This window comes from Pseudophryne corroboree, unplaced genomic scaffold (assembly GCF_028390025.1).
Source record: "Pseudophryne corroboree isolate aPseCor3 unplaced genomic scaffold, aPseCor3.hap2 scaffold_191, whole genome shotgun sequence".
In the NCBI taxonomy this organism is placed as follows: Eukaryota; Metazoa; Chordata; class Amphibia; order Anura; family Myobatrachidae; genus Pseudophryne; species Pseudophryne corroboree.
In genome coordinates, this window is record NW_026968548.1 from 999,345 (window position 1) to 1,025,843 (window position 26,499).

Genomic DNA, 26,499 nt, shown 5'->3' on the forward strand with positions numbered 1-26,499 from the left:
AACAGGAGGCTTTAAAATTTTCATTCTAGTGTCCTTCGTTTGGGAGAAAAATGCAAAGGTACAATACAGCTTTTCCTTGCCAATATCTCTCTTTTGCAAAGAGCTAGGCATTGGAAAATTCAGGGCTATACCGTGTAGATGAAGCACTAACAGGAGGCTTTTAAATTTTCATTCTAGTGTCCTTCGTTTGGTAGAAAAATGCAAAGGTACAATACTGCTTTTCCTTGCCGATATCTCTCTTTTGCAAAGAGATAGGCATTGGAAAATTCTGGGCTATAACGTGTAGATGAAGCACTAACAGGAGGCTTTAAAATTTTCATTCTAGTGTCCTTCGTTTGGGAGAAAAATGCAAAGGTAAAATACAGCTTTTCCTTGCCGATATCTCTCTTTTGCAAAGAGATAGGCATTGGAAAATTCAGGGCTATAACGTGTAGATGAAGCACTAATAGGAGGCTTTAAAATTTTAATTCTAGTGTCCTTCATTTGGGAGAAAAATGCAAAGGTACAATAAAGCTTTTCCTTGCCGATATCTCTCTTTTGCAAAGAGATAGGCATTGGAAAATTCAGGGCTATAACGTGTAGATGAAGCACTAACAGGAGGCTTTAAAATTTTCATTCTAGTGTCTTTCGTTTGGGAGAAAAATGCAAAGGTACAATACAGCTTTTCCTTACCGATATCTCTCTTTTGCAAAGAGCTAGGCATTGGAAAATTCAGGGCTATAACGTGTAGATGAAGCACTAACAGTAGGCTTTACAATTTTCATTCTAGTGTCTTTAGTTTGGGAGAAAAATGCAAAGGTACAATACAGCTTTTCCTTGCCAATATCTCTCTTTTGCAAAGAGCTAGGCATTGGAAAATTCAGGGCTATAACGTGTAGATGAAGCACTAACAGGAGGCTTTAAAATATTCATTCTAGTGTCTTTCGTTTGGGAGAAAAATGCAATGGTACAAGACAGCTTTTCCTTGCCAATATCTCTCTTTTGCAAAGAGCTGCGCATTGGAAAATTCAGGGCTATGTCGTGTAGATGATGGCCTAACAGGAGGCTTTCAAATTTTCTTTCTAGTGTCCTTCGTTTGGGAGAAAAATGCAAAGGTACAAGACAGCTTTTCCTTGCCAATATCTCTCTTTTGCAAAGAGCTACGCATTGGAAAATTCAGGGCTATGTCGTGTAGATGATGGCCTAACAGGAGGCTTTAAAATTTTCTTTCTAGTGTCCTTCGTTTGGGAGAAAAATGCAAAGGTACAAGACAGCTTTTCCTTGCCAATATCTCTCTTTTGCAAAGAGCTACGCATTGGAAAATTCAGGGCTATGTCGTGTAGATGATGGCCTAACAGGAGGCTTTAAAATTTTCTTTCTAGTGACCTTCGTTTGGGAGAAAAATGCAAAGGTACAAGACAGCTTTTCCTTGCCAATATCTCTCTTTTGCAAAGAGCTGCGCATTGGAAAATTCAGGGCTATGTCGTGTAGATGATGGCCTAACAGGAGGCTTTAAAATGTTCTTTCTAGTGTCCTTCGTTTGGGAGAAAAATGCAATGGTACAAGACAGCTTTTCCTTGCCAATATCTCTCTTTTGCAAAGAGCTGCGCATTGGAAAATTCAGGGCTATGTCGTGTAGTTGATGGCCTAACAGGAGGCTTTAAAATTTTCTTTCTAGTGACCTTCGTTTGGGAGAAAAATGCAAAGGTACAAGACAGCTTTTCCTTGCCAATATCTCTCTTTTGCAAAGAGCTGCGCATTGGAAAATTCAGGGCTATGTCGTGTAGATGATGGCCTAACAGGAGGCTTTAAAATTTTCTTTCTAGTGTCCTTCGTTTGGGAGAAAAATGCAAAGGTACAAGACAGCTTTTCCTTGCCAATATCTCTCTTTTGCAAAGAGCTGCGCATTGGAAAATTCAGGGCTATGTCGTGTAGATGATGGCCTAACAGGAGGCTTTAAAATTTTCATTCTAGTGTCTTTCGTTTGGGAGAAAAATGCAAAAGTACAATGCTGCTTTTCCTTGCCGATATCTCTCTTTTGCAAAGAGATAAGCATTGGAAAATTCAGGGCTATAACGTGTAGATGAAGCACTAACAGGAGGCTTTAAAATTTTCATTCTAGTGTCTTTCGTTTGGGAGAAAAATGCAAAGGTACAATACAGCTTTTCCTTGCCAATATCTCTCTTTTGCAAAGAGCTAGGCATTGGAAAATGCAGGGCTATAACGTGTAGATGAAGCACTAACAGGAGGCTTTACAATTTTCATTCTAGTGTCTTTCGTTCGGGAGAAAAATGCCAAGATACAATGCTGCTTTTCCTTGCCGATATCTCTCTTTTGCAAAGAGATAGGCATTGGAAAATGCAGGGCTATAACGTGTAGATGAAGCACTAACAGGAGGCTTTAAAATTTTTATTCTAGTGTCTTTCGTTTGGGAGAAAAATGCAAAGGTACAATACAGCTTTTCCTTGCCGATATCTCTCTTTTGCAAAGAGATAGGCATTGGAAAATTCAGGGCTATAACGTGTAGATGAAGCACTAACAGGAGGCTTAAAAATTTTCATTCTAGTGTCCTTCGTTTGGGAGAAAAATGCAAAGGTACAATACAGCTTTTCCTTGCCAATATCTCTCTTTTGCAAAGAGATAGGCATTGAAAAATTCAGGGCTATAACGTGTAGATGAAGCACTAACAGGAGGCTTTAAAATTTTCATTCTAGTGTCTTTCGTTTGGGAGAAAAATGCAAAGGTACAATACAGCTTTTCCTTGCCGATATCTCTCTTTTGCAAAGAGATAGGCATTGGAAAATTCTGGGCTATAACGTGTAGATGAAGCACTAACAGGAGGCTTTAAAATTTTCATTCTAGTGTCCTTCGTTTGGGAGAAAAATGCAAAGGTACAATACAGCTTTTCCTTGCCGATATCTCTCTTTTGCAAAGAGATAGGCATTGGAAAATTCAGGGCTATAACGTGTAGATGAAGCACTAATAGGAGGCTTTAAAATTTTCATTCTAGTGTCCTTCTTTTGGGAGAAAAATGCAAAGGTACAATACAGCTTTTCCTTGCCGATATCTCTCTTTTGCAAAGAGCTAGGCATTGGAAAATTCAGGGCATTAACGTGTAGATGAAGCACTAACAGTAGGCTTTAAAATTTTCATTCTAGTGTCTTTCGTTTGGGAGAAAAATGCAAAGGTACAATACAGCTTTTCCTTGCCAATATCTCTCTTTTGCAAAGAGCTAGGCATTGGAAAATTCATGGCTATAACGTGTAGATGAAGCACTAACAGGAGGCTTTAAAATTTTCATTCTAGTGTCTTTCGTTTGGGAGAAAAATGCAAAGGTACAATACAGTTTTTCCTTGCCGATATCTCTCTTTTGCAAAGAGATAGGCATTGGAAAATTCAGGGCTATAACGTGTAGATGAAGCACTAACAGGAGGCTTTAAAATTTTCATTCTAGTGTCCTTCGTTTGGGAGAAAAATGCAAAGGTACAATACAGCTTTTCCTTGCCAATATCTCTCTTTTGCAAAGAGCTAGGCATTGGAAAATGCAGGGCTATAACGTGTAGATGAAGCACTAACAGGAGGCTTTACAATTTTCATTCTAGTGTCTTTCGTTTGGGAGAAAAATGCAAAGGTACAATGCTGCTTTTCCTTGCCGATATCTCTCTTTTGCAAAGAGATAGGCATTGGAAAATGCAGGGCTATAACGTGTAGATGAAGCACTAACAGGAGGCTTTAAAATTTTCATTCTAGTGTCTTTCGTTTGGGAGAAAAATGCAAAGGTACAATACAGTTTTTCCTTGCCGATATCTCTCTTTTGCAAAGAGATAGGCATTGGAAAATTCAGGGCTATAACGTGTAGATGAAGCACTAACAGGAGGCTTTAAAATTTTCATTCTAGTGTCCTTCGTTTGGGAGAAAAATGCAAAGGTACAATACAGCTTTTCCTTGCCAATATCTCTCTTTTGCAAAGAGCTAGGCATTGGAAAATTCAGGGCTATACCGTGTAGATGAAGCACTAACAGGAGGCTTTTAAATTTTCATTCTAGTGTCCTTCGTTTGGTAGAAAAATGCAAAGGTACAATAATGCTTTTCCTTGCCGATATCTCTCTTTTGCAAAGAGATAGGCATTGGAAAATTCAGGGCTATAACGTGTAGTTGAAGCACTAACAGGAGGCTTTAAAATTTTCATTCTAGTGTCTTTCGTTTGGGAGAAAAATGCAAAGGTACAATACAGTTTTTCCTTGCCGATATCTGTCTTTTGCAAAGAGATAGGCATTGGAAAATTCAGGGCTATAACATGTAGATGAAGCACTAACAGGAGGCTTTAAAATTTTCATTCTAGTTTCTTTCGTTTGGGAGAAAAATGCAAAAGTACAATGCAGCTTTTCCTTGCCGATATCTCTCTTTTGCAAAGAGATAGGCATTGAAAAATGCAGGGCTATAACGTGTAGATGAAGCACTAACAGTAGGCTTTAAAATTTTCATTCTAGTGTCTTTCGTTTGGGAGAAAAATGCAAAGGTACAATACAGCATTTCCTTGCCGATATCTCTCTTTTGCAAAGAGATAGGCATAGGAAAATTCAGGGCTATTTCGTGTAGATGAAGCACTAAAAGGAGGCTTTAAAATTTTCATTCTAGTGTCTTTCATTTGGGAGAAAAATGCAAAAGTACAATGCAGCTTTTCCTTGCCGATATCTCTCTTTTGCAAAGAGCTACGCATTGGAAAATTCAGGGCTATGTCGTGTAGATGATGGCCTAACAGGAGGCTTTAAAATTTTCTTTCTAGTGTCCTTCGTTTGGGAGAAAAATGCAATGGTACAAGACAGCTTTTCCTTGCCAATATCTCTCTTTTGCAAAGAGCTGCGCATTGGAAAATTCAGGGCTATGTCGTGTAGATGATGGCCTAACAGGAGGCTTTAAAATTTTCTTTCTAGTGTCCTTCGTTTGGGAGAAAAATGCAAAGGTACAAGACAGCTTTTCCTTGCCAATATCTCTCTTTTGCAAAGAGCTACGCATTGGAAAATTCAGGGCTATGTCGTGTAGATGATGGCCTAACAGGAGGCTTTAAAATTTTCTTTCTAGTGTCCTTCGTTTGGGAGAAAAATGCAAAGGTACAAGACAGCTTTTCCTTGCCAATATCTCTATTTTGCAAAGAGCTACGCATTGGAAAATTCAGGGCTATGTCGTGTAGATGATGGCCTAACAGGAGGCTTTAAAATTTTCTTTCTAGTGACCTTCGTTTGGGAGAAAAATGCAAAGGTACAAGACAGCTTTTCCTTGCCAATATCTCTCTTTTGCAAAGAGCTGCGCATTGGAAAATGCAGGGCTATAACGTGTAGATGAAGCACTAACAGGAGGCTTTAAAATTTTCATTCTAGTGTCTTTCGTTTGGGAGAAAAATGCAAAGGTACAATACAGTTTTTCCTTGCCGATATCTCTCTTTTGCAAAGAGATAGGCATTGGAAAATTCAGGGCTATAACGTGTAGATGAAGCACTAACAGGAGGCTTTAAAATTTTCATTCTAGTGTCCTTCGTTTGGGAGAAAAATGCAAAGGTACAATACAGCTTTTCCTTGCCAATATCTCTCTTTTGCAAAGAGCTAGGCATTGGAAAATTCAGGGCTATACCGTGTAGATGAAGCACTAACAGGAGGCTTTTAAATTTTCATTCTAGTGTCCTTCGTTTGGTAGAAAAATGCAAAGGTACAATACAGCTTTTCCTTGCCGATATCTCTCTTTTGCAAAGAGATAGGCATTGGAAAATTCAGGGCTATAACGTGTAGATGAAGCACTAACAGGAGGCTTTAAAATTTTCATTCTAGTGTCTTTCGTTTGGGAGAAAAATGCAAAGGTACAATACAGCTTTTCCTTGCCAATATCTCTCTTTTGCAAAGAGCTAGGCATTGGAAAATTCAGGGCTATAACGTGTAGATGAAGCACTAACAGGAGGCTTTAAAATATTCATTCTAGTGTCTTTCGTTTGGGAGAAAAATGCAATGGTACAAGACAGCTTTTCCTTGCCAATATCTCTCTTTTGCAAAGAGCTGCGCATTGGAAAATTCAGGGCTATGTCGTGTAGATGATGGCCTAACAGGAGGCTTTAAAATTTTCTTTCTAGTGTCCTTCGTTTGGGAGAAAAATGCAAAGGTACAAGACAGCTTTTCCTTGCCAATATCTCTCTTTTGCAAAGAGCTACGCATTGGAAAATTCAGGGCTATGTCGTGTAGATGATGGCCTAACAGGAGGCTTTAAAATTTTCTTTCTAGTGTCCTTCGTTTGGGAGAAAAATGCAAAGGTACAAGACAGCTTTTCCTTGCCAATATCTCTCTTTTGCAAAGAGCTACGCATTGGAAAATTCAGGGCTATGTCGTGTAGATGATGGCCTAACAGGAGGCTTTAAAATTTTCTTTCTAGTGACCTTCGTTTGGGAGAAAAATGCAAAGGTACAAGACAGCTTTTCCTTGCCAATATCTCTCTTTTGCAAAGAGCTGCGCATTGGAAAATTCAGGGCTATGTCGTGTAGATGATGGCCTAACAGGAGGCTTTAAAATGTTCTTTCTAGTGTCCTTCGTTTGGGAGAAAAATGCAATGGTACAAGACAGCTTTTCCTTGCCAATATCTCTCTTTTGCAAAGAGCTGCGCATTGGAAAATTCAGGGCTATGTCGTGTAGTTGATGGCCTAACAGGAGGCTTTAAAATTTTCTTTCTAGTGACCTTCGTTTGGGAGAAAAATGCAAAGGTACAAGACAGCTTTTCCTTGCCAATATCTCTCTTTTGCAAAGAGCTGCGCATTGGAAAATTCAGGGCTATGTCGTGTTGATGATGGCCTAACAGGAGGCTTTAAAATGTTCTTTCTAGTGTCCTTCGTTTGGGAGAAAAATGCAATGGTACAAGACAGCTTTTCCTTGCCAATATCTCTCTTTTGCAAAGAGCTGCGCATTGGAAAATTCAGGGCTATGTCGTGTAGATGATGGCCTAACAGGAGGCTTTAAAATTTTCTTTCTAGTGTCCTTCGTTTGGGAGAAAAATGCAAAGGTACAAGACAGCTTTTCCTTGCCAATATCTCTCTTTTGCAAAGAGCTGCGCATTGGAAAATTCAGGGCTATGTCGTGTAGATGATGGCCTAACAGGAGGCTTTAAAATTTTCATTCTAGTGTCTTTCGTTTGGGAGAAAAATGCAAAAGTACAATGCTGCTTTTCCTTGCCGATATCTCTCTTTTGCAAAGAGATAAGCATTGGAAAATTCAGGGCTATAACGTGTAGATGAAGCACTAACAGGAGGCTTTAAAATTTTCATTCTAGTGTCTTTCGTTTGGGAGAAAAATGCAAAGGTACAATACAGCTTTTCCTTGCCAATATCTCTCTTTTGCAAAGAGCTAGGCATTGGAAAATGCAGGGCTATAACGTGTAGATGAAGCACTAACAGGAGGCTTTACAATTTTCATTCTAGTGTCTTTCGTTCGGGAGAAAAATGCCAAGATACAATGCTGCTTTTCCTTGCCGATATCTCTCTTTTGCAAAGAGATAGGCATTGGAAAATGCAGGGCTATAACGTGTAGATGAAGCACTAACAGGAGGCTTTAAAATTTTCATTCTAGTGTCTTTCGTTTGGGAGAAAAATGCAAAGGTACAATACAGCTTTTCCTTGCCAATATCTCTCTTTTGCAAAGAGCTAGGCATTGGAAAATGCAGGGCTATAACGTGTAGATGAAGCACTAACAGGAGGCTTTACAATTTTCATTCTAGTGTCTTTCGTTCGGGAGAAAAATGCCAAGATACAATGCTGCTTTTCCTTGCCGATATCTCTCTTTTGCAAAGAGATAGGCATTGGAAAATGCAGGGCTATAACGTGTAGATGAAGCACTAACAGGAGGCTTTAAAATTTTTATTCTAGTGTCTTTCGTTTGGGAGAAAAATGCAAAGGTACAATACAGCTTTTCCTTGCCGATATCTCTCTTTTGCAAAGAGATAGGCATTGGAAAATTCAGGGCTATAACGTGTAGATGAAGCACTAACAGGAGGCTTAAAAATTTTCATTCTAGTGTCCTTCGTTTGGGAGAAAAATGCAAAGGTACAATACAGCTTTTCCTTGCCAATATCTCTCTTTTGCAAAGAGATAGGCATTGAAAAATTCAGGGCTATAACGTGTAGATGAAGCACTAACAGGAGGCTTTAAAATTTTCATTCTAGTGTCTTTCGTTTGGGAGAAAAATGCAAAGGTACAATACAGCTTTTCCTTGCCGATATCTCTCTTTTGCAAAGAGATAGGCATTGGAAAATTCTGGGCTATAACGTGTAGATGAAGCACTAACAGGAGGCTTTAAAATTTTCATTCTAGTGTCCTTCGTTTGGGAGAAAAATGCAAAGGTACAATACAGCTTTTCCTTGCCGATATCTCACTTTTGCAAAGAGATAGGCATTGGAAAATTCAGGGCTATAACGTGTAGATGAAGCACTAATAGGAGGCTTTAAAATTTTCATTCTAGTGTCCTTCTTTTTGGAGAAAAATGCAAAGGTACAATACAGCTTTTCCTTGCCGATATCTCTCTTTTGCAAAGAGCTAGGCATTGGAAAATTCAGGGCATTAACGTGTAGATGAAGCACTAACAGTAGGCTTTAAAATTTTCATTCTAGTGTCTTTCGTTTGGGAGAAAAATGCAAAGGTACAATACAGCTTTTCCTTGCCAATATCTCTCTTTTGCAAAGAGCTAGGCATTGGAAAATTCATGGCTATAACGTGTAGATGAAGCACTAACAGGAGGCTTTAAAATTTTCATTCTAGTGTCTTTCGTTTGGGAGAAAAATGCAAAGGTACAATACAGTTTTTCCTTGCCGATATCTCTCTTTTGCAAAGAGCTAGGCATTGGAAAATGCAGGGCTATAACGTGTAGATGAAGCACTAACAGGAGGCTTTACAATTTTCATTCTAGTGTCTTTCGTTCGGGAGAAAAATGCCAAGATACAATGCTGCTTTTCCTTGCCGATATCTCTCTTTTGCAAAGAGATAGGCATTGGAAAATGCAGGGCTATAACGTGTAGATGAAGCACTAACAGGAGGCTTTAAAATTTTTATTCTAGTGTCTTTCGTTTGGGAGAAAAATGCAAAGGTACAATACAGCTTTTCCTTGCCGATATCTCTCTTTTGCAAAGAGATAGGCATTGGAAAATTCAGGGCTATAACGTGTAGATGAAGCACTAACAGGAGGCTTAAAAATTTTCATTCTAGTGTCCTTCGTTTGGGAGAAAAATGCAAAGGTACAATACAGCTTTTCCTTGCCAATATCTCTCTTTTGCAAAGAGATAGGCATTGAAAAATTCAGGGCTATAACGTGTAGATGAAGCACTAACAGGAGGCTTTAAAATTTTCATTCTAGTGTCTTTCGTTTGGGAGAAAAATGCAAAGGTACAATACAGCTTTTCCTTGCCGATATCTCTCTTTTGCAAAGAGATAGGCATTGGAAAATTCTGGGCTATAACGTGTAGATGAAGCACTAACAGGAGGCTTTAAAATTTTCATTCTAGTGTCCTTCGTTTGGGAGAAAAATGCAAAGGTACAATACAGCTTTTCCTTGCCGATATCTCACTTTTGCAAAGAGATAGGCATTGGAAAATTCAGGGCTATAACGTGTAGATGAAGCACTAATAGGAGGCTTTAAAATTTTCATTCTAGTGTCCTTCTTTTGGGAGAAAAATGCAAAGGTACAATACAGCTTTTCCTTGCCGATATCTCTCTTTTGCAAAGAGCTAGGCATTGGAAAATTCAGGGCATTAACGTGTAGATGAAGCACTAACAGTAGGCTTTAAAATTTTCATTCTAGTGTCTTTCGTTTGGGAGAAAAATGCAAAGGTACAATACAGCTTTTCCTTGCCAATATCTCTCTTTTGCAAAGAGCTAGGCATTGGAAAATTCATGGCTATAACGTGTAGATGAAGCACTAACAGGAGGCTTTAAAATTTTCATTCTAGTGTCTTTCGTTTGGGAGAAAAATGCAAAGGTACAATACAGTTTTTCCTTGCCGATATCTCTCTTTTGCAAAGAGATAGGCATTGGAAAATTCAGGGCTATAACGTGTAGATGAAGCACTAACAGGAGGCTTTAAAATTTTCATTCTAGTGTCCTTCGTTTGGGAGAAAAATGCAAAGGTACAATACAGCTTTTCCTTGCCAATATCTCTCTTTTGCAAAGAGCTAGGCATTGGAAAATGCAGGGCTATAACGTGTAGATGAAGCACTAACAGGAGGCTTTACAATTTTCATTCTAGTGTCTTTCGTTTGGGAGAAAAATGCAAAGGTACAATGCTGCTTTTCCTTGCCGATATCTCTCTTTTGCAAAGAGATAGGCATTGGAAAATGCAGGGCTATAACGTGTAGATGAAGCACTAACAGGAGGCTTTAAAATTTTCATTCTAGTGTCTTTCGTTTGGGAGAAAAATGCAAAGGTACAATACAGTTTTTCCTTGCCGATATCTCTCTTTTGCAAAGAGATAGGCATTGGAAAATTCAGGGCTATAACGTGTAGATGAAGCACTAACAGGAGGCTTTAAAATTTTCATTCTAGTGTCCTTCGTTTGGGAGAAAAATGCAAAGGTACAATACAGCTTTTCCTTGCCAATATCTCTCTTTTGCAAAGAGCTAGGCATTGGAAAATTCAGGGCTATACCGTGTAGATGAAGCACTAACAGGAGGCTTTTAAATTTTCATTCTAGTGTCCTTCGTTTGGTAGAAAAATGCAAAGGTACAATAATGCTTTTCCTTGCCGATATCTCTCTTTTGCAAAGAGATAGGCATTGGAAAATTCTGGGCTATAACGTGTAGATGAAGCACTAACAGGAGGCTTTAAAATTTTCATTCTAGTGTCCTTCGTTTGGGAGAAAAATGCAAAGGTAAAATACAGCTTTTCCTTGCCGATATCTCTCTTTTGCAAAGAGATAGGCATTGGAAAATTCAGGGCTATAACGTGTAGATGAAGCACTAATAGGAGGCTTTAAAATTTTAATTCTAGTGTCCTTCATTTGGGAGAAAAATGCAAAGGTACAATAAAGCTTTTCCTTGCCGATATCTCTCTTTTGCAAAGAGATAGGCATTGGAAAATTCAGGGCTATAACGTGTAGATGAAGCACTAACAGGAGGCTTTAAAATTTTCATTCTAGTGTCTTTCGTTTGGGAGAAAAATGCAAAGGTACAATACAGCTTTTCCTTGCCGATATCTCTCTTTTGCAAAGAGCTAGGCATTGGAAAATTCAGGGCTATAACGTGTAGATGAAGCACTAACAGGAGGCTTTAAAATTTTCATTCTAGTGTCCTTCGTTTGGGAGAAAAATGCAAAGGTACAATACAGCTTTTCCTTGCCAATATCTCTCTTTTGCAAAGATCTAGGCATTGGAAAATGCAGGGCTATAACGTGTAGATGAAGCACTAACAGGAGGCTTTACAATTTTCATTCTAGTGTCTTTCGTTTGGGAGAAAAATGCAAAGGTACAATGCTGCTTTTCCTTGCCGATATCTCTCTTTTGCAAAGAGATAGGCATTGGAAAATGCAGGGCTATAACGTGTAGATGAAGCACTAACAGGAGGCTTTAAAATTTTCATTCTAGTGTCTTTCGTTTGGGAGAAAAATGCAAAGGTACAATACAGTTTTTCCTTGCCGATATCTCTCTTTTGCAAAGAGATAGGCATTGGAAAATTCAGGGCTATAACGTGTAGATGAAGCACTAACAGGAGGCTTTAAAATTTTCATTCTAGTGTCCTTCGTTTGGGAGAAAAATGCAAAGGTACAATACAGCTTTTCCTTGCCAATATCTCTCTTTTGCAAAGAGCTAGGCATTGGAAAATTCAGGGCTATACCGTGTAGATGAAGCACTAACAGGAGGCTTTTAAATTTTCATTCTAGTGTCCTTCGTTTGGTAGAAAAATGCAAAGGTACAATACTGCTTTTCCTTGCCGATATCTCTCTTTTGCAAAGAGATAGGCATTGGAAAATTCTGGGCTATAACGTGTAGATGAAGCACTAACAGGAGGCTTTAAAATTTTCATTCTAGTGTCCTTCGTTTGGGAGAAAAAGGCAAAGGTAAAATACAGCTTTTCCTTGCCGATTTCTCTCTTTTGCAAAGAGATAGGCATTGGAAAATTCAGGGCTATAACGTGTAGATGAAGCACTAATAGGAGGCTTTAAAATTTTAATTCTAGTGTCCTTCATTTGGGAGAAAAATACAAAGGTACAATAAAGCTTTTCCTTGCCGATATCTCTCTTTTGCAAAGAGATAGGCATTGGAAAATTCAGGGCTATAACGTGTAGATGAAGCACTAACAGGAGGCTTTAAAATTTTCATTCTAGTGTCTTTCGTTTGGGAGAAAAATGCAAAGGTACAATACAGCTTTTCCTTGCCGATATCTCTCTTTTGCAAAGAGCTAGGCATTGGAAAATTCAGGGCTATAACGTGTAGATGAAGCACTAACAGAAGGCTTTAAAATTTTCATTCTAGTGTCTTTAGTTTGGGAGAAAAATGCAAAGGTACAATACAGCTTTTCCTTGCCGATATCTCTCTTTTGCAAAGAGATAGGCATTGGAAAATTCAGGGCTATAACGTGTAGATGAAGCACTAACAGGAGGCTTTAAAATTTTCATTCTAGTGTCCTTCGTTTGGGAGAAAAATGCAAAGGTACAATACAGCTTTTCCTTGCCAATATCTCTCTTTTGCAAAGAGCTAGGCATTGGAAAATGCAGGGCTATAACGTGTAGATGAAGCACTAACAGGAGGCTTTACAATTTTCATTCTAGTGTCTTTCGTTTGGGAGAAAAATGCAAAGGTACAATGCTGCTTTTCCTTGCCGATATCACTCTTTTGCAAAGAGATAGGCATTGGAAAATGCAGGGCTATAACGTGTAGATGAAGCACTAACAGGAGGCTTTAAAAATTTTCATTCTAGTGTCTTTCGTTTGGGAGAAAAATGCAAAGGTACAATACAGTTTTTCCTTGCCGATATCTCTCTTTTGCAAAGAGATAGGCATTGGAAAATTCAGGGCTATAACGTGTAGATGAAGCACTAACAGGAGGCTTTAAAATTTTCATTCTAGTGTCCTTCGTTTGGGAGAAAAATGCAAAGGTACAATACAGCTTTTCCTTGCCAATATCTCTCTTTTGCAAAGAGCTAGGCATTGGAAAATTCAGGGCTATACCGTGTAGATGAAGCACTAACAGGAGGCTTTTAAATTTTCATTCTAGTGTCCTTCGTTTGGTAGAAAAATGCAAAGGTACAATACTGCTTTTCCTTGCCGATATCTCTCTTTTGCAAAGAGATAGGCATTGGAAAATTCTGGGCTATAACGTGTAGATGAAGCACTAACAGGAGGCTTTAAAATTTTCATTCTAGTGTCCTTCGTTTGGGAGAAAAATGCAAAGGTAAAATACAGCTTTTCCTTGCCGATATCTCTCTTTTGCAAAGAGATAGGCATTGGAAAATTCAGGGCTATAACGTGTAGATGAAGCACTAATAGGAGGCTTTAAAATTTTAATTCTAGTGTCCTTCATTTGGGAGAAAAATGCAAAGGTACAATAAAGCTTTTCCTTGCCGATATCTCTCTTTTGCAAAGAGATAGGCATTGGAAAATTCAGGGCTATAACGTGTAGATGAAGCACTAACAGGAGGCTTTAAAATTTTCATTCTAGTGTCTTTCGTTTGGGAGAAAAATGCAAAGGTACAATACAGCTTTTCCTTACCGATATCTCTCTTTTGCAAAGAGCTAGGCATTGGAAAATTCAGGGCTATAACGTGTAGATGAAGCACTAACAGTAGGCTTTACAATTTTCATTCTAGTGTCTTTAGTTTGGGAGAAAAATGCAAAGGTACAATACAGCTTTTCCTTGCCAATATCTCTCTTTTGCAAAGAGCTAGGCATTGGAAAATTCAGGGCTATAACGTGTAGATGAAGCACTAACAGGAGGCTTTAAAATATTCATTCTAGTGTCTTTCGTTTGGGAGAAAAATGCAATGGTACAAGACAGCTTTTCCTTGCCAATATCTCTCTTTTGCAAAGAGCTGCGCATTGGAAAATTCAGGGCTATGTCGTGTAGATGATGGCCTAACAGGAGGCTTTCAAATTTTCTTTCTAGTGTCCTTCGTTTGGGAGAAAAATGCAAAGGTACAAGACAGCTTTTCCTTGCCAATATCTCTCTTTTGCAAAGAGCTACGCATTGGAAAATTCAGGGCTATGTCGTGTAGATGATGGCCTAACAGGAGGCTTTAAAATTTTCTTTCTAGTGTCCTTCGTTTGGGAGAAAAATGCAAAGGTACAAGACAGCTTTTCCTTGCCAATATCTCTCTTTTGCAAAGAGCTACGCATTGGAAAATTCAGGGCTATGTCGTGTAGATGATGGCCTAACAGGAGGCTTTAAAATTTTCTTTCTAGTGACCTTCGTTTGGGAGAAAAATGCAAAGGTACAAGACAGCTTTTCCTTGCCAATATCTCTCTTTTGCAAAGAGCTGCGCATTGGAAAATTCAGGGCTATGTCGTGTAGATGATGGCCTAACAGGAGGCTTTAAAATGTTCTTTCTAGTGTCCTTCGTTTGGGAGAAAAATGCAATGGTACAAGACAGCTTTTCCTTGCCAATATCTCTCTTTTGCAAAGAGCTGCGCATTGGAAAATTCAGGGCTATGTCGTGTAGTTGATGGCCTAACAGGAGGCTTTAAAATTTTCTTTCTAGTGACCTTCGTTTGGGAGAAAAATGCAAAGGTACAAGACAGCTTTTCCTTGCCAATATCTCTCTTTTGCAAAGAGCTGCGCATTGGAAAATTCAGGGCTATGTCGTGTAGATGATGGCCTAACAGGAGGCTTTAAAATTTTCTTTCTAGTGTCCTTCGTTTGGGAGAAAAATGCAAAGGTACAAGACAGCTTTTCCTTGCCAATATCTCTCTTTTGCAAAGAGCTGCGCATTGGAAAATTCAGGGCTATGTCGTGTAGATGATGGCCTAACAGGAGGCTTTAAAATTTTCATTCTAGTGTCTTTCGTTTGGGAGAAAAATGCAAAAGTACAATGCTGCTTTTCCTTGCCGATATCTCTCTTTTGCAAAGAGATAAGCATTGGAAAATTCAGGGCTATAACGTGTAGATGAAGCACTAACAGGAGGCTTTAAAATTTTCATTCTAGTGTCTTTCGTTTGGGAGAAAAATGCAAAGGTACAATACAGCTTTTCCTTGCCAATATCTCTCTTTTGCAAAGAGCTAGGCATTGGAAAATGCAGGGCTATAACGTGTAGATGAAGCACTAACAGGAGGCTTTACAATTTTCATTCTAGTGTCTTTCGTTCGGGAGAAAAATGCCAAGATACAATGCTGCTTTTCCTTGCCGATATCTCTCTTTTGCAAAGAGATAGGCATTGGAAAATGCAGGGCTATAACGTGTAGATGAAGCACTAACAGGAGGCTTTAAAATTTTTATTCTAGTGTCTTTCGTTTGGGAGAAAAATGCAAAGGTACAATACAGCTTTTCCTTGCCGATATCTCTCTTTTGCAAAGAGATAGGCATTGGAAAATTCAGGGCTATAACGTGTAGATGAAGCACTAACAGGAGGCTTAAAAATTTTCATTCTAGTGTCCTTCGTTTGGGAGAAAAATGCAACGGTACAATACAGCTTTTCCTTGCCAATATCTCTCTTTTGCAAAGAGATAGGCATTGAAAAATTCAGGGCTATAACGTGTAGATGAAGCACTAACAGGAGGCTTTAAAATTTTCATTCTAGTGTCTTTCGTTTGGGAGAAAAATGCAAAGGTACAATACAGCTTTTCCTTGCCGATATCTCTCTTTTGCAAAGAGATAGGCATTGGAAAATTCTGGGCTATAACGTGTAGATGAAGCACTAACAGGAGGCTTTAAAATTTTCATTCTAGTGTCCTTCGTTTGGGAGAAAAATGCAAAGGTACAATACAGCTTTTCCTTGCCGATATCTCTCTTTTGCAAAGAGATAGGCATTGGAAAATTCAGGGCTATAACGTGTAGATGAAGCACTAATAGGAGGCTTTAAAATTTTCATTCTAGTGTCCTTCTTTTGGGAGAAAAATGCAAAGGTACAATACAGCTTTTCCTTGCCGATATCTCTCTTTTGCAAAGAGCTAGGCATTGGAAAATTCAGGGCATTAACGTGTAGATGAAGCACTAACAGTAGGCTTTAAAATTTTCATTCTAGTGTCTTTCGTTTGGGAGAAAAATGCAAAGGTACAATACAGTTTTTCCTTGCCGATATCTCTCTTTTGCAAAGAGATAGGCATTGGAAAATTCAGGGCTATAACGTGTAGATGAAGCACTAACAGGAGGCTTTAAAATTTTCATTCTAGTGTCCTTCGTTTGGGAGAAAAATGCAAAGGTACAATACAGCTTTTCCTTGCCAATATCTCTCTTTTGCAAAGAGCTAGGCATTGGAAAATGCAGGGCTATAACGTGTAGATGAAGCACTAACAGGAGGCTTTACAATTTTCATTCTAGTGTCTTTCGTTTGGGAGAAAAATGCAAAGGTACAATGCTGCTTTTCCTTGCCGATATCTCTCTTTTGCAAAGAGATAGGCATTGGAAAATGCAGGGCTATAACGTGTAGATGAAGCACTAACAGGAGGCTTTAAAATTTTCATTCTAGTGTCTTTCGTTTGGGAGAAAAATGCAAAGGTACAATACAGTTTTTCCTTGCCGATATCTCTCTTTTGCAAAGAGATAGGCATTGGAAAATTCAGGGCTATAACGTGTAGATGAAGCACTAACAGGAGGCTTTAAAATTTTCATTCTAGTGTCCTTCGTTTGGGAGAAAAATGCAAAGGTACAATACAGCTTTTCCTTGCCAATATCTCTCTTTTGCAAAGAGCTAGGCATTGGAAAATTCAGGGCTATACCGTGTAGATGAAGCACTAACAGGAGGCTTTTAAATTTTCATTCTAGTGTCCTTCGTTTGGTAGAAAAATGCAAAGGTACAATAATGCTTTTCCTTGCCGATATCTCTCTTTTGCAAAGAGATAGGCATTGGAAAATTCTGGGCTATAACGTGTAGATGAAGCACTAACAGGAGGCTTTAAAATTTTCATTCTAGTGTCCTTCGTTTGGGAGAAAAATGCAAAGGTAAAATACAGCTTTTCCTTGCCGATATCTCTCTTTTGCAAAGAGATAGGCATTGGAAAATTCAGGGCTATAACGTGTAGATGAAGCACTAATAGGAGGCTTTAAAATTTTAATTCTAGTGTCCTTCATTTGGGAGAAAAATGCAAAGGTACAATAAAGCTTTTCCTTGCCTATATCTCTCTTTTGCAAAGAGATAGGCATTGGAAAATTCAGGGCTATAACGTGTAGATGAAGCACTAACAGGAGGCTTTAAAATTTTCATTCTAGTGTCTTTCGTTTGGGAGAAAAATGCAAAGGTACAATACAGCTTTTCCTTGCCGATATCTCTCTTTTGCAAAGAGCTAGGCATTGGAAAATTCAGGGCTATAACGTGTAGATGAAGCACTAACAGGAGGCTTTAAAATTTTCATTCTAGTGTCCTTCGTTTGGGAGAAAAATGCAAAGGTACAATACAGCTTTTCCTTGCCAATATCTCTCTTTTGCAAAGAGCTAGGCATTGGAAAATGCAGGGCTATAACGTGTAGATGAAGCACTAACAGGAGGCTTTACAATTTTCATTCTAGTGTCTTTCGTTTGGGAGAAAAATGCAAAGGTACAATGCTGCTTTTCCTTGCCGATATCTCTCTTTTGCAAAGAGATAGGCATTGGAAAATGCAGGGCTATAACGTGTAGATGAAGCACTAACAGGAGGCTTTAAAATTTTCATTCTAGTGTCTTTCGTTTGGGAGAAAAATGCAAAGGTACAATACAGTTTTTCCTTGCCGATATCTCTCTTTTGCAAAGAGATAGGCATTGGAAAATTCAGGGCTATAACGTGTAGATGAAGCACTAACAGGAGGCTTTAAAATTTTCATTCTAGTGTCCTTCGTTTGGGAGAAAAATGCAAAGGTACAATACAGCTTTTCCTTGCCAATATCTCTCTTTTGCAAAGAGCTAGGCATTGGAAAATTCAGGGCTATACCGTGTAGATGAAGCACTAACAGGAGGCTTTTAAATTTTCATTCTAGTGTCCTTCGTTTGGTAGAAAAATGCAAAGGTACAATACTGCTTTTCCTTGCCGATATCTCTCTTTTGCAAAGAGATAGGCATTGGAAAATTCTGGGCTATAACGTGTAGATGAAGCACTAACAGGAGGCTTTAAAATTTTCATTCTAGTGTCCTTCGTTTGGGAGAAAAAGGCAAAGGTAAAATACAGCTTTTCCTTGCCGATTTCTCTCTTTTGCAAAGAGATAGGCATTGGAAAATTCAGGGCTATAACGTGTAGATGAAGCACTAATAGGAGGCTTTAAAATTTTAATTCTAGTGTCCTTCATTTGGGAGAAAAATGCAAAGGTACAATAAAGCTTTTCCTTGCCGATATCTCTCTTTTGCAAAGAGATAGGCATTGGAAAATTCAGGGCTATAACGTGTAGATGAAGCACTAACAGGAGGCTTTAAAATTTTCATTCTAGTGTCTTTAGTTTGGGAGAAAAATGCAAAGGTACAATACAGCTTTTCCTTGCCAATATCTCTCTTTTGCAAAGAGCTAGGCATTGGAAAATTCAGGGCTATAACGTGTAGATGAATCACTAAAAGGAGGCTTTAAAATTTTCATTCTAGTGTCTTTCGTTTGGGAGAAAAATGCAAAGGTACAATACAGTTTTTCCTTGCCGATATCTCTCTTTTGCAAAGAGATAGGCATTGGAAAATTCAGGGCTATAACGTGTAGATGAAGCACTAAAAGGAGGCTTTAAAATTTTCATTCTAGTGTCTTTCGTTTGGGAGAAAAATGCAAAGGTACAATACAGTTTTTCCTTGCCGATATCTCTCTTTTGCAAAGAGATAGGCATTGGAAAATTCAGGGCTATAACGTGTAGATGAAGCACTAACAGGAGGCTTTAAAATTTTCATTCTAGTGTCTTTCGTTTGGGAGAAAAATGCAAAGGTACAATACAGCATTTCGTTGCCGATATCTCTCTTTTGCAAAGAGATAGGCATTGGAAAATTCAGGGCTATAACGTGTAGATGAAGCACTAACAGTAGGCTTTAAAATTTTCATTCTAGTGTCTTTAGTTTGGGAGAAAAATGCAAAGGTACAATACAGCTTTTCCTTGCCAATATCTCTCTTTTGCAAAGAGCTAGGCATTGGAAAATTCAGGGCTATAACGTGTAGATGAAGCACTAACAGGAGGCTTTAAAATTTTCATTCTAGTGTCTTTCGTTTGGGAGAAAAATGCAAAGGTACAATACAGTTTTTCCTTGCCGATATCTCTCTTTTGCAAAGAGATAGGCATTGGAAAATTCAGGGCTATAACGTGTAGATGAAGCACTAACAGGAGGCTTTAAAATTTTCATTCTAGTGTCCTTCGTTTGGGAGAAAAATGCAAAGGTACAATACAGTTTTTCCTTGCCAATATCTCTCTTTTGCAAAGAGCTAGGCATTGGAAAATTCAGGGCTATACCGTGTAGATGAAGCACTAAACAGGAGGCTTTTAAATTTTCATTCTAGTGTCCTTCGTTTGGGAGAAAAATGCAAAGGTACAATACAGCTTTTCCTTGCCGATATCTCTCTTTTGCAAAGAGATAGGCATTGGAAAATTCAGGGCTATAACGTGTAGTTGAAGCACTAACAGGAGGCTTTAAAATTTTCATTCTAGTGTCTTTCGTTTGGGAGAAAAATGCAAAGGTACAATACAGTTTTTCCTTGCCGATATCTCTCTTTTGCAAAGAGATAGGCATTGGAAAATTCAGGGCTATAACATGTAGATGAAGCACTAACAGGAGGCTTTAAAATTTTCATTCTAGTTTCTTTCGTTTGGGAGAAAAATGCAAAAGTACAATGCAGCTTTTCCTTGCCGATATCTCTCTTTTGCAAAGAGATAGGCATTGGAAAATGCAGGGCTATAACGTGTAGATGAAGCACTAACAGTAGGCTTTAAAATTTTCATTCTAGTGTCTTTCGTTTGGGAGAAAAATGCAAAGGTACAATACAGCATTTCCTTGCCGATATCTCTCTTTTGCAAAGAGATAGGCATAGGAAAATTCAGGGCTATGTCGTGTAGATGATGGCCTAACAGGAGGCTTTAAAATTTTCTTTCTAGTGTCCTTCGTTTGGGAGAAAAATGCAAAGGTACAAGACAGCTTTTCCTTGCCAATATCTCTATTTTGCAAAGAGCTACGCATTGGAAAATTCAGGGCTATGTCGTGTAGATGATGGCCTAACAGGAGGCTTTAAAATTTTCTTTCTAGTGACCTTCGTTTGGGAGAAAAATGCAAAGGTACAAGACAGCTTTTCCTTGCCAATATCTCTCTTTTGCAAAGAGCTGCGCATTGGAAAATGCAGGGCTATAACGTGTAGATGAAGCACTAACAGGAGGCTTTAAAATTTTCATTCTAGTGTCTTTCGTTTGGGAGAAAAATGCAAAGGTACAATACAGTTTTTCCTTGCCGATATCTCTCTTTTGCAAAGAGATAGGCATTGGAAAATTCAGGGCTATAACGTGTAGATGAAGCACTAACAGGAGGCTTTAAAATTTTCATTCTAGTGTCCTTCGTTTGGGAGAAAAATGCAAAGGTACAATACAGCTTTTCCTTGCCAATATCTCTCTTTTGCAAAGAGCTAGGCATTGGAAAATTCAGGGCTATACCGTGTAGATGAAGCACTAACAGGAGGCTTTTAAATTTTCATTCTAGTGTCCTTCGTTTGGTAGAAAAATGCAAAGGTACAATACAGCTTTTCCTTGCCGATATCTCTCTTTTGCAAAGAGATAGGCATTGGAAAATTCAGGGCTATAACGTGTAGATGAAGCACTAACAGGAGGCTTTAAAATTTTCATTCTAGTGTCTTTCGTTTGGGAGAAAAATGCAAAGGTACAATACAGCTTTTCCTTGCCAATATCTCTCTTTTGCAAAGAGCTAGGCATTGGAAAATTCAGGGCTATAACGTGTAGATGAAGCACTAACAGGAGGCTTTAAAATATTCATTCTAGTGTCTTTCGTTTGGGAGAAAAATGCAAAAGTACAATGCAGCTTTTCCTTGCCGATATCTCTCTTTTGCAAAGAGATAGGCATTGGAAAATGCAGGGCTATAACGTGTAGATGAAGCACTAACAGTAGGCTTTAAAATTTTCATTCTAGTGTCTTTCGTTTGGGAGAAAAATGCAAAGGTACAATACAGCATTTCCTTGCCGATATCTCTCTTTTGCAAAGAGATAGGCATTGGAAAATTCAGGGCTATTACGTGTAGATGAAGCACTAAAAGGAGGCTTTAAAATTTTCATTCTAGTGTCTTTCGTTTGGGAGAAAAATGCAAAAGTACAATGCAGCTTTTCCTTGCCGATATCTCTCTTTTGCAAAGAGATAGGCATTGGAAAATTCAGGGCTATAACGTGTAGATGAAGCACTAACAGTAGGCTTTAAAATTTTCATTCTAGTGTCTTTAGTTTGGGAGAAAAATGCAAAGGTACAATACAGCTTTTCCTTGCCGATATCTCTCTTTTGCAAAGAGATAGGCATTGGAAAATTCAGGGCTATTACGTGTAGATGAAGCACTAAAAGGAGGCTTTAAAATTTTCATTCTAGTGTCTTTCGTTTGGGAGAAAAATGCAAAGGTACAATACAGTTTTTCCTTGCCGATATCTCTCTTTTGCAAAGAGATAGGCATTGGAAAATTCAGGGCTATAACGTGTAGATGAAGCACTAACAGGAGGCTTTAAAATTTTCATTCTAGTGTCTTTCGTTTGGGAGAAAAATGCAAAGGTACAATACAGCATTTCGTTGCCGATATCTCTCTTTTGCAAAGAGATAGGCATTGGAAAATTCAGGGCTATAACGTGTAGATGAAGCACTAACAGTAGGCTTTAAAATTTTCATTCTAGTGTCTTTAGTTTGGGAGAAAAATGCAAAGGTACAATACAGCTTTTCCTTGCCAATATCTCTCTTTTGCAAAGAGCTAGGCATTGGAAAATTCAGGGCTATAACGTGTAGATGAAGCACTAACAGGAGGCTTTAAAATTTTCATTCTAGTGTCTTTCGTTTGGGAGAAAAATGCAAAGGTACAATACAGTTTTTCCTTGCCGATATCTCTCTTTTGCAAAGAGATAGGCATTGGAAAATTCAGGGCTATAACGTGTAGATGAAGCACTAACAGGAGGCTTTAAAATTTTCATTCTAGTGTCCTTCGTTTGGGAGAAAAATGCAAAGGTACAATACAGTTTTTCCTTGCCAATATCTCTCTTTTGCAAAGAGCTAGGCATTGGAAAATTCAGGGCTATACCGTGTAGATGAAGCACTAAACAGGAGGCTTTTAAATTTTCATTCTAGTGTCCTTCGTTTGGGATAAAAATGCAAAGGTACAATACAGCTTTTCCTTGCCGATATCTCTCTTTTGCAAAGAGATAGGCATTGGAAAATTCAGGGCTATAACGTGTAGTTGAAGCACTAACAGGAGGCTTTAAAATTTTCATTCTAGTGTCTTTCGTTTGGGAGAAAAATGCAAAGGTACAATACAGTTTTTCCTTGCCGATATCTCTCTTTTGCAAAGAGATAGGCATTGGAAAATGCAGGACTATAACGTGTAGATGAAGCACTAACAGTAGGCTTTAAAATTTTCATTCTAGTGTCTTTCGTTTGGGAGAAAAATGCAAAGGTACAATACAGCATTTCCTTGCCGATATCTCTCTTTTGCAAAGAGATAGGCATAGGAAAATTCAGGGCTATTACGTGTAGATGAAGCACTAAAAGGAGGCTTTAAAATTTTCATTCTAGTGTCTTTCATTTGGGAGAAAAATGCAAAAGTACAATGCAGCTTTTCCTTGCCGATATCTCTCTTTTGCAAAGAGCTACGCATTGGAAAATTCAGGGCTATGTCGTGTAGATGATGGCCTAACAGGCGGCTTTAAAATTTTCTTTCTAGTGTCCTTCGTTTGGGAGAAAAATGCAATGGTACAAGACAGCTTTTCCTTGCCAATATCTCTCTTTTGCAAAGAGCTGCGCATTGGAAAATTCAGGGCTATGTCGTGTAGATGATGGCCTAACAGGAGGCTTTAAAATTTTCTTTCTAGTGTCCTTCGTTTGGGAGAAAAATGCAAAGGTACAAGACAGCTTTTCCTTGCCAATATCTCTCTTTTGCAAAGAGCTGCGCATTGGAAAATTCAGGGCTATGTCGTGTAGATGATGGCCTAACAGGAGGCTTTAAAATTTTCTTTCTAGTGTCCTTCGTTTGGGAGAAAAATGCAAAGGTACAAGACAGCTTTTCCTTGCCAATATCTCTCTTTTGCAAAGAGCTGCGCATTGGAAAATGCAGGGCTATAACGTGTAGATGAAGCACTAACAGGAGGCTTTAAAATTTTCATTCTAGTGTCTTTCGTTTGGGAGAAAAATGCAAAGGTACAATACAGTTTTTCCTTGCCGATATCTCTCTTTTGCAAAAAGATAGGCATTGGAAAATTCAGGGCTATAACGTGTAGATGAAGCACTAATAGGAGGCTTTAAAATTTTCATTCTAGTGTCCTTCGTTTGGGAGAAAAATGCAAAGGTACAATAAAGCTTTTCCTTGCCGATATCTATCTTTTGCAAAGAGATAGGCATTGGAAAATTCAGGGCTATAACGTGTAGATGAAGCACTAACAGGAGGCTTTAAAATTTTCATTCTAGTGTCTTTCGTTTGGGAGAAAAATGCAAAGGTACAATACAGCTTTTCCTTGCCAATATCTCTCTTTTGCAAAGAGCTAGGCATTGGAAAATTCAGGGCTATAACGTGTAGATGAAGCACTAACAGTAGGCTTTAAAATTTTCATTCTAGTGTCTTTAGTTTGGGAGAAAAATGCAAAGGTACAATACAGCTTTTCCTTGCCGATATCTCTCTTTTGCAAAGAGATAGGCATTGGAAAATTCAGGGCTATAACGTGTAGATGAAGCACTAACAGGAGGCTTTAAAATTTTCACTCTAGTGTCCTTCGTTTGGGAGAAAAATGCAAAGGTACAATACAGTTTTTCCTTGCCAATATCTCTCTTTTGCAAAGAGCTAGGCATTGGAAAATTCAGGGCTATACCGTGTAGATGAAGCACTAAACAGGAGGCTTTTAAATTTTCATTCTAGTGTCCTTCGTTTGGGAGAAAAATGCAAAGGTACAATACAGCTTTTCCTTGCCGATATCTCTCTTTTGCAAAGAGATAGGCATTGGAAAATTCAGGACTATAACGTGTAGTTGAAGCACTAACAGGAGGCTTTAAAATTTTCATTCTAGTGTCTTTCGTTTGGGAGAAAAATGCAAAGGTACAATACAGTTTTTCCTTGCCGATATCTCTCTTTTGCAAAGAGATAGGCATTGGAAAATTCAGGGCTATAACGTGTAGATGAAGCACTAACAGGAGGCTTTAAAATTTTCATTCTAGTGTCTTTCGTTTGGGAGAAAAATGCAAAGGTACAATACAGCTTTTCCTTGCCAATATCTCTCTTTTGCAAAGAGCTAGGCATTGGAAAATTCAGGGCAATAACGTGTAGATGAAGCACTAACAGGAGGCTTTAAAATTTTCATTCTAGTGTCTTTCGTTTGGGAGAAAAATGCAAAAGTACAATGCAGCTTTTCCTTGCCGATATCTCTCTTTTGCAAAGAGATAGGCATTGGAAAATGCAGGGCTATAACGTGTAGATGAAGCACTAACAGTAGGCTTTAAAATTTTCATTCTAGTGTCTTTCGTTTGGGAGAAAAATGCAAAGGTACAATACAGCATTTCCTTGCCGATATCTCTCTTTTGCAAAGAGATAGGCATAGGAAAATTCAGGGCTATTACGTGTAGATGAAGCACTAAAAGGAGGCTTTAAAATTTTCATTCTAGTGTCTTTCATTTGGGAGAAAAATGCAAAAGTACAATGCAGCTTTTCCTTGCCGATATCTCTCTTTTGCAAAGAGATAGGCATTGGAAAATGCAGGGCTATAACGTGTAGATGAAGCACTAACAGGAGGCTTTAAAATTTTCATTCTAGTGTCTTTCGTTTGGGAGAAAAATGCAAAGGTACAATACAGCATTTCCTTGCCGATATCTCTCTTTTGCAAAGAGATAGGCATTGGAAAATTCAGGGCTATAACGTGTAGATGAAGCACTAACAGGAGGCTTTAAAATTTTCATTCTAGTGTCTTTCGTTTGGGAGAAAAATGCAAAGGTACAATACAGCTTTTCCTTGCCAATATCTCTCTTTTGCAAAGAGCTAGGCATTGGAAAATTCAGGGCAATAACGTGTAGATGAAGCACTAACAGGAGGCTTTAAAATTTTCATTCTAGTGTCTTTCGTTTGGGAGAAAAATGCAAAAGTACAATGCAGCTTTTCCTTGCCGATATCTCTCTTTTGCAAAGAGATAGGCATTGGAAAATGCAGGGCTATAACGTGTAGATGAAGCACTAACAGTAGGCTTTAAAATTTTCATTCTAGTGTCTTTCGTTTGGGAGAAAAATGCAAAGGTACAATACAGCATTTCCTTGCCGATATCTCTCTTTTGCAAAGAGATAGGCATAGGAAAATTCAGGGCTATTACGTGTAGATGAAGCACTAAAAGGAGGCTTTAAAATTTTCATTCTAGTGTCTTTCATTTGGGAGAAAAATGCAAAAGTACAATGCAGCTTTTCCTTGCCGATATCTCTCTTTTGCAAAGAGATAGGCATTGGAAAATGCAGGGCTATAACGTGTAGATGAAGCACTAACAGGAGGCTTTAAAATTTTCATTCTAGTGTCTTTCGTTTGGGAGAAAAATGCAAAGGTACAATACAGCATTTCCTTGCCGATATCTCTCTTTTGCAAAGAGATAGGCATTGGAAAATTCAGGGCTATAACGTGTAGATGAAGCACTAACAGGAGGCTTTAAAATTTTCATTCTAGTGTCCTTCGTTTGGGAGAAAAATGCAATGGTACAAGACAGCTTTTCCTTGCCAATATCTCTCTTTTGCAAAGAGCTGCGCATTAGAAAATTCAGGGCTATGTCGTGTAGATGATGGCCTAACAGGAGGCTTTAAAATTTTCTTTCTAGTGTCCTTCGTTTGGGAGAAAAATGCAAAGGTACAAGACAGCTTTTCCTTGCCAATATCTCTCTTTTGCAAAGAGCTACGGATCGGAAAATTCAGGGCTATGTCGTGTAGATGATGGCCTAACAGGAGGCTTTAAAATTTTCTTTCTAGTGTCCTTCGTTTGGGAGAAAAATGCAAAGGTACAAGACAGCTTTTCCTTGCCAATATCTCTCTTTTGCAAAGAGCTACGCATTGGAAAATTCAGGGCTATGTCGTGTAGATGATGGCCTAACAGGAGGCTTTAAAATTTTCTTTCTAGTGTCCTTCGTTTGGGAGAAAAATGCAATGGTACAAGACAGCTTTTCCTTGCCAATATCTCTCTTTTGCAAAGAGCTGCGCATTGGAAAATTCAGGGCTATGTCGTGTAGATGATGGCCTAAC